Source organism: Myxine glutinosa, chromosome 6 (genome assembly GCF_964187855.1).
Source record: "Myxine glutinosa chromosome 6, kmMyxGlut1.1, whole genome shotgun sequence".
NCBI lineage: Eukaryota > Metazoa > Chordata > Myxini > Myxiniformes > Myxinidae > Myxine > Myxine glutinosa.
In genome coordinates, this window is record NC_136266.1 from 111,758,819 (window position 1) to 111,768,507 (window position 9,689).

Consider the following 9,689-nt stretch of genomic DNA (forward strand, 5'->3'; position numbering starts at 1 on the left):
AAGTAAATGGGGTCCAATTAAAAAGACGAACAGAGTGAGATTCCAAGAAAGGGCACAAAAAAGCAATGGCAACCACGTACACTTGACATTCAGACTTTGCCGTATAGAGTTATTCAGAGATTCTTCAGAAAAAGTCACAATCAGCAATAAATTTGAAACTGAACATGGGTAGCTGTAAAAGGTAGTAGAGTACTGTACTGAACACTCCATAGTGTTAAATTTGCCAACCAAAGAATGGAACGCATCTAGAGAGTGTGGTAAGTGGGCACCAACAGAACAAACCACCTGACAATAAAGCACTTAAACACTCAACAGGTCAGCACTATGCCAAACAGAACATGATCACGAGTGACAACGTATTCAGGTTCTGAGTGATCAGAATGCAGGACGAAAGAATACACGAGATGAGTAAACAAAACAGTAATTACACAGGTTTTCTCGGATTCATAAACAACTAGCCGAAACCCGTGGAACATCCACGGAAGGGAGGATGTGGTGTATGGATAGAGTGTACCATTATGGATGGCATAGGGGATTTGCTTGTCCGAGTAAGAGTTAGGAAGAAAGATGAGAATGAAGAGTGCGTATATGAACAACGTATTTATTGCAATCTACTTAAATATCAACGCTACGATATACTTTTGAAAAATGAATGGATTCGTAATAGGAATCGGCATAGCACCACTCTGGGATTGTCCACTCAGTGGACGGCTTGCTGTCGCCTTCGACTGTCCAATCAGCGGACGGCTTGCTTCGCCTTCGCCCAGCAGACGCCAATACGATGGCGTCGTAAGATGGCGTCGCATCGGCAGTTAATCGGATGCTTTTGGGCCCCAACGTCGGCTAATTCAGATTTTTCGAGTATGTCTGTACGTGATAAACAAAGAGCGCGGATCGTAGATCGTAAATCCATTAGTGCCGTGGGCATCGGGTCACTGGGTGCAGCGTAAAAGGGATAACAAAGTCGAGTCCTTACGCTATTATTATATAGATGCCCGAATGACAATATGCACAGATATAGTTGAAAGATAATCTGAGGAAGGTTTTCTTATACTTGCAGATTCTAAGCAATGAAAAATAATGAACATCGATAGGGCACAATATATAAAGCAAGACAATGATGATGTGCCCCGACACAAAGGCAGTGCTAGATGCCTACTTCCTTCCAGGCTACAGATTTACACCCTCCACACTATCCTCCCCGTGGGCAGACAAAATGCATCTGTCACACACCGTAGCCTAATACCACACTGTACCCCCACCACGTCAGGTTCCGATGCCGCACGCCAGCACAGGCAGTCACCCATTGTGGGCGGAGCCACGCCAGAAAAAGATGTCTTTTTAGGGGGTAATCGAGTTCAAACTACATCTTCTCCGAGGGGTTTGGTGGAATCTAACAGAGGTTTGGATATTTGGTTAGGCCAATGTCATGTGTTTAGCCCCACGGAGCTCGATTTTATTATTATTATTATTATTATTAATTAATTTTATTAATTTCATTTTTCACCGAATTTTTGGTTTTGTGTAGCTAACTAACCTCATAACTGATTATACATTATTTTCTATCTTATTTCAAGGTCAGTAACCTTCGTTTTGACATTTCCGGGCCTGGCCTGTCTGGGCCTGTTTCGGTTACAGTCCGTCCTTTGTCATTGAAGGCTCGCTCTTGAACCGCTTGCTCTTGAACCATCGTTGTCTCCTGACTTGTTTAAATTAAATTTTGTTAAACAAAATGATTCTACGATTTCTTTTTTATCACCAATTGTTTATTTGTTCTATGCTTAATATCAGAGTACATCGAGACATTAAACTGCGCAAATTTCAATAAAAACTGGAAAAAATTGAGGTGTTCTAAAACTTTTGACCGGTAGTGTATATTACGTTATATACACATTTACATATTACACACATATTGCATTGTATATATATTTTGCATTCGTTACGTGTTCCTCCCCGACCTCCTGGTCTCGGTATACCTCCGAACCCCGGGAGGAGCCACGGCAGAAAAATATGTTATTCCGTGTCAAAATAAATAATGAAACCACACAAATGGTTATCAACAAACAAATAATATATTAGAAAGCACACAGGAAGAACAATACAACAATGGTAGCAATCAACCATACAATCAATATCTTAAGATGGTACCATCTTCTCAAGTAACCTAACTCAAACTCACTGTGCTCCCAGTGAACGGAACAGACACTCCTCAATGTCTCTATAACTCAGAGGGGATCCCGGCGAAGAGGCGATGAGGCGCGGAAGGAGGGGTAGGCAAGGCGTGGACCGTCACGTGGTCCAAACCACAGCAAACTGGCGGTGGAAAGAGAAATCTCAGACGCGATCCAGACGTGCACATTCACCGTTCAATCCACGAACCTCAGTGTAATCTTCACACGCCGCTTTAGTGCACACCCATCCCCGGCAGACCACCGGAAGGTGAGACCAGCTGACGCGGCAAAAAACCTTGTTCAGTGAACGACGCGCGAGGGTCAAAATCACGGACGGCTCTTACTCGAGTCGAAGCCTCGAGGCGAGGATTCTCCGGAACCTCACGCCTGTACCTGACTACGCAGGCTTTTTCAATACTCCAGCGATAACACCAATCGCACGAGATTCTTTTCACGGACTCAACGTTCACTCGCGACGTCCGCTCGACCACGCTCGCAACGGAGCTTCAAGACACGTCTTTTTCCTGTCTCCTCACGCCTTCTTCTTCTTCTCTATTGTCGTCTTCCGGCTTCCTGTCTCTTTTCCATGAGTGCTTTTAACCTTGTAACCACAATAACCATTTCCCTTAAACAACAATAACCATAATACTTAGAACCAACAATAATAATAACAACAACAAGAACAACAACAACAACACCAACACCAACAACACCAACAACAACAATAATAATAGCCGAATCCGTAACACATTGCATTGTGCACATATTGCATTGAAGTGATTCTTCACCATTGAGTGATATGGCCAACCAGGTGGAGGTATGCTCTCTACTGAGTGCCGTTCTAGTTTATACATGTTATACGTGAGATATTATACAGACACATACTTGACATGTACTCTATATTATATACACACATGTACATGACATGTCCTGTATTATATACACATATACTCCTGTGTATTATATACACATTATACATGACATGTACTATATATTATATACAAACATATGCGAGACATGCACTGTATATTATACACAAAATATTATCGGCAACTTGTTGTACAGTATACACATTATGCGTGAATTTTGAGATTACCTCCGCCACCAAAGGTGGATGAAGGTTATGTTTTCACCCGTTTGTTTGTTTGTTTGTGAACAAAAGATCACAAAAAGTTGTGGACGTTCGACGAGATTTGGCAGAGATGTAGTGTATGTCACAAGGACGAAATGATTAGATTTTGGTGAAGATCCGGATTCGGATCCGGCTACAATAATTTTTTCAGTGATTCATCACCATTGGGAGATGGGGCCAAAAACGATACATAGCAGGATATCTCATAAAGTTAAGGATGTATTTGGACAAAACTTGGTGGACAGGTTGTGTGTGTGACAAGGAAGAATCTATTCGATTTTGTGAAGATCTGAATATGGATTCGGATATGAGAATTATTTAATTGTTTAAGTGATTCTTCACCATTGAGTGATAGGGCTAAAACCAACATATAGCAGGATATCTCAAAACGTTATGGACAGATTTAGACAAAACTTGGTGGACAGGTTGTGTGTGTGTGTGACAAGGAAGAATCGATTAATTTTGGTGAAGATCTGGATCTTCAGGTTGTGTGTGTGTGTGTGTGTGTGAGACAAGGAAGAATCGATTAATTTTGGTGAAGATCTGGATCTTCAGGTTGTGTGTGTGTGTGACAAGGAAGAATCGATTATTTTCGTGAAGATCTGGATCCAGCTAGTATTAAAAAATTTTAAGCGATTCCTCACCATCGAGTGATATGGCCAACCAGGTGGAGGTATGCTCTCTACTGAGTGCCGTTCTGGTTTATACATGTTATACGTGAGATATTATACAAACACATATACTTGACATGTACTCTATATTTATATACACACATGTACATGACATGTACTGTTTATACACACACATATATACTCCTGTGTATTTATATATACACATTATACATGACATGTACTATATATTATATACAAACCTATGCGAGACATGCACTGTATATTATATACACACATTATACTTGACATCTAATATTGTATTATATACACACATTATACGTGACATGTACTGTATATAATATACTCACATATTATATGTGACATGTACTGTATGTTAATTATATACACATATTATACATGACATGTACTGTATATTCAAAACATCATGCATGACATGTACTGTATATTATATACACACATTCTAGGTGATAGGTACTGTATATTACTTACATACACATATACGTGATATGTACTGTATATTAATTATACTAGCAACGGTACCCGCCCTACGGGTGGGGCTTCAATTGGGAGGCCCAAATGAAAAGGCAAAATATCAAAAATTGAAGGCTTTTTTTATTTTAAACGATTTATATAAACATCCGTTAAATCATATCACACGCAAATCATCAAAATCTAAACAGTTATAATAGAATTTCAATAAAAGCCACATCACTGTTCATATCGGTAAATATTATTCCATCGTGTTTGGAAAAATTGGAAAAACAATATAGCCTATTTTACTCCAGGGGGTCCCAGGATTACCCACCCAAAATTTTGTTGCTATCGGTTCAGCCGTTTTTGCGGTACCTGGGAACGGACAGACAGACAGAATTATCATAAGACTAGTGAGGTAACCGTGCTACGCATGAGTGGGAGGCCAAAAGCAAACAGACAATGCAGAAACAGCAAATGCTAAAGCATGAAACCAATAAATTCCACATTCCTGTAGCACCTTCAGTCACACGTCAGACATGGACAGCAAGTTTGTAAAGGACCTCCATGAAAAACGTACCTGTTCGCAAACAAACGGGTATGTTCACGTAGAGAAACATCGATCGTGGGTCCGTAGCGAATCTGCATATGGCGATGGCAAAATATCAGAAATTGAAGGCTTTTTTATTTTAAGCGATTCATATAAACATCCGTTGAATCATATCACACGCAAATCATCAAAATCTAAACAGTTATTATAGAATTTCAATAAAAGCCACATCACTGTTCATAATCGGTAAATATTATTCCATCGTGTTTGGAAAAACTGGAAAAAAAAAAATGGAAAAACAATATAGCCTATTTTACTCCATGGCGTCCCAGGATTACCCACCCAAAATTTTGTTGCGATCGGTTCAGCCGTTTTTGCGGTACCTGGGAACGGACAGAGAGACAGAATTATCATAAGACTAGTGAGGTACCCGTGCTATGCACGAGTGGGAGGCCAGAAGCAAGCAGACAATGCAGAAACAGCAAATGCTAAAGCATGAAACCAATAAATTCCACATTCCTGTAGCACCTTCAGTCACACATCAGACATGGACAGCAAGTTTGTAAAGGACCTCCATGAAAAACGTACCCGTTCGCAAACAAAACGGGTACGTTTGTTCTATACCCAGTCAATAGCGAATCTGCATATGGCGATCCACAAATTTCACGTTTAGAAAGTAGAAACCATCACGGCATTCTGCCATTCACTTGAACTCGATATCTCTTTTTCATTCCAAACAGCATAACTCCAATCACAAATTAAATAACATTAATATAAAAAATAAACTTTTAACAACATTCGTGACATAAACAAATATTTAAATCCTGATCTGAAGTTCCGTACGATTGGGTGAATACAATTACGAATTCAAAATCGTAATTGTATTCCCTAAATTCCAATCATCAATTGATACTTTAACAAAATACTGTTTTAAATGACGGTTGCATTGGGATATCAAACCAGCTCATTGCCGTAATCTGTACACTTCCGCATTTGAGGCAGGTTCATAATTCTCATCAAAATCTAAACAGTATTTGTAGAATTTCAATAAAAGCCACATCACTGTTCATATCGGTAAATATTATTCCATCGTGTTTGGAAAAACTGGAAAATTGGAAAAACAAAATAGCCTATTTTACTCCAGGAGGTCCCAGGATTACCCACCCAAAATATCGTTGCGATCGGTTCAGCCGTTTTTGCGGTACCTGGGAACGGACGGACAGATGGACATTTGGTGAATTATAGTAAGATACACATCTTATACATGACACATGCTGTATATTAATTATGTGCACACATATTATATGTGACATATACTTTTTTAAAAAATATACACATATTACATGTGACATATACTGTATATTAATTATATGCACATATTATATATGATATGTACTGTGCATTATAAACACATATATGTAACATGTACTGTACATTATATACACCTATTATACGTGACATGTACTGCACATTATATACACATTATACGTGACATGTACTGCACATTATATACACATTATGCGTGACATGGACTGTACATTAATTATATACACATATACGTGATATGTACTGTATATTAAATATATACATCTGTTTTACGCGACGTATTATACGTGACATATGTTGCATATTAATTATATACACAAATTATACGTGACATGTAATGTGCATTATATACACATATTATACGCGACATGTACTGTATATTATATATACACATTATGCATGACATGTACTGCATATTATATACAGTACTCACATTAAATGTGACATGCACTGTATATTAATTATATTCACATTATACATGACATGAACTGTATATTATACACACACATTATAGGTACTGTATATTAATTATATACACATATTATACATAAACTGTATATTATACACACATTATAGGTGATAGGTACTGTACATTATATACACATTATACGTGACATGTATTGTACATTATATACACAAATATTATATACACATTATACGTGACATGCACTGTATATTATATACACATTCTAAGTAACATGTAATGTACGTTATATCCACACAAGTGACATGTACTGTGCACTATATACACATATTATAGGTGACATGCACTGTATATTATATAGACATTATACGTGACATGTACTGTATATTATATACACATTATACGTGACATGTACTGTATATTATATACACATTATACGTGACATGTACTGCATATTATATACACATTCTAAGTAACATGTAATGTACGTTATATCCACATAAGTGACATGTACTGTACATTATATACACATATTATAGGTGACATGCACTGCATATTATATACACATACGTGACATGCACTGTATATTATATACACATTATACGTGACATGTACTGTATATTATATACGCATACGTGACATGTACTGTACATATTATACGTGCCATGTACTGTACATTATATACATACATGACATGCACTGTATATTATATAGACATTATACGTGACATGTACTGTACATTATATACACATTATACGTGACATGTACTGTACATTATATACATATTATATGCGACATGCACTGTACATTATATGCACATTATACGCGACATGGACTGTACATTAATTATATACACATTATACGTGACATGTACTGTACATTATATACACATTATACGTGACATGTACTGTACATTATATACACATTATACGCGACATGGACTGTACATCAATTATATACACATTATACGTGACATGCACTGTACATTATATGCACATTACATGGGACATGCACTGCATATTATATACACATAAGTGACATGTACTGTACATTATATACACATATTATAAGTGACCCGTACTGTATATTATACAACTAAATGACAGTACAGTACCTCAACTAAAGGACAGTATACCTCAAGCACCGAAATACGTCCTCTCTTGCATGAAAGACATTTTAGGTGAGGCACACCTTATGGTGCTTGAAACACACCTATCTTGCATTCACACTATGGTACCTGAAACATATATACACACACACACACACACACACACACTCCCTCTCTAACATACAGACCGTCATGCCTAAAGCACACCCTTTGTCGACACACACAGACCACTGACACACTCAAACATCCAGAGGGAAGTCCCACAGTGCAGAGACAACGCCCTTTAAATTTGCACCGCTTCACTCCAGGGCGGAATCAACACCTCGCCAAACCTCCCCTCCTCTTCTCACCTCTTTTTATTCACATTTTCACACGGACCGATCCCTCATCCTCTACGGAAATTAGCAGAGAACGGCCTGAGAAATCCGTGCCCGAAACAACGGTCTCGGCCTATCGGGCTCATTCGAACACTCGAGCAGGAAAATGAAGCACCGTTATGAACGCCGATGGCCAAGGTAAGTGAACGTACTGTCACATGTAATACGTTATGTACAACAATGGGGGATAAAAACCGCCGCGATTATTGTAATTTTACCAGAACGAGGCTCCGATGGCTGAACACAGAAACGACCACGTGTGCGGCTTCACTCCATTCGCCCACCGCCCTCAGCAGGCCATGAAACCCCGCCTTCCGCTTTCAATAAGCCCCGCCCACTGAACGCTTTCAATACGCCCGCCCACTGACTGATGTTCAAATGAGTTTCAGGCATTTGCTGCCAACGTGCTGCTTCGTTGCTTGACACTCGGCATTGAAAAAGGATACAGCACGGCCAAACAACCATATGTTGGACACCACTACCAGTGTGCAGGCTTGATGGACCAAATGACATCCTCCTGCATTGAAGTTCCCTGTAAGAGATTGTTTTCATTCTTCTTCTTCACTTCTCTTCTTCTTTATGTTCTTCTTCTTCTATTATATATTGAGATAAGCTGGTGCTTCTACGTCCCTGCTGGAAATTCAACGACTATATAAGAGGTGAACCTCAATGGTTGGTTTGCCAATGTTTGTCGAGTGTATTCTTACTTTGATTAATTGTGTTATCACACACTATAATTTCAAGAAGTGAATTCCAATTACGGTATTGACACTCCACTCAGAGAAAGGAAGCTGTCTAAAAGCCTGGTAATGGTATTGCAGTGGAATTTTGTCAACTTCATTGAATGTTTTCATGTTCTGGAATCTAAATCTCGAGGAAGTAATTGAGATGGGTCAATTCTATTGAAATCTTTCATTATTTTGAAGATCTGAATCAACTCGGCTCTTTGTCTTCGATCGGCTAGTGTGTGATTGTTCAATTCTCTGAGTCTGGCTATGGATACTTGAAGTGCCACAAGTGAGGAGGTCCAGTAGTCGAGTTGCCCTCTGTTGAACCTTTTCTGGTCTATCTTCATGTCTTGGGTCATTGTGGGGGACCACACAAAATTACAGTACCGGTACTCCAAGACTGGATGCATAGTCCTGTACAACTGAACAACGTCCTTATTTATCCAAGGCTGAGGGCCTAATGAGGCCTCATCTGGAATTGGCCCTCCTAGATGGTATATAACCCTGCAACATGATGAGAAAATATCGACGTTCAATCAAAATAGTTTATGTGTTTGCCCACATGGTGTAGTTCCAATGAGGAATTTTTCCCCATATAATGGTGGATGACCTTGCACTTGTCTTCATTAAAATAACGCTGCCACTTCTGGGTCTAGCCATGGATTGCATCAATATCCTTTTGCAGAACAATAGTGTTCGCTCCATCGTCTACGGCTCAAAACAAATTTGTCATCAGCAAGAAGCCTGATTGATGATTGCGCTGTGTTAAT

At 38.9% G+C, this 9,689-nt stretch overlaps 1 protein-coding gene across 4 annotated transcripts in view; it reads right to left on the minus strand.

Annotated features, from left to right (window-relative positions):
* LOC137430191 (solute carrier organic anion transporter family member 4A1) overlaps window positions 1-8,482 on the minus strand; it is a 144,043-nt gene extending 135,561 nt beyond the window's left edge. The window contains exons 1-3 of one of the 4 annotated variants that reach the window (XM_068120845.2): window positions 8,410-8,482; window positions 4,987-5,048; window positions 2,180-2,313 (exon numbers count right to left, since the gene is read on the minus strand). The gene's annotated coding sequence lies outside the window, so the exon portion shown is untranslated. Of the gene's footprint in view, window positions 1-2,179; window positions 2,314-4,986; window positions 5,049-5,298; window positions 5,335-8,409 lie in introns of those variants that run through there. The other 3 variants (XM_068120844.2, XM_078780395.1, XM_068120848.2) reach the window with 3 other exon arrangements.
* Between the last annotated feature and the right edge of the window lie 1,207 nt (window positions 8,483-9,689).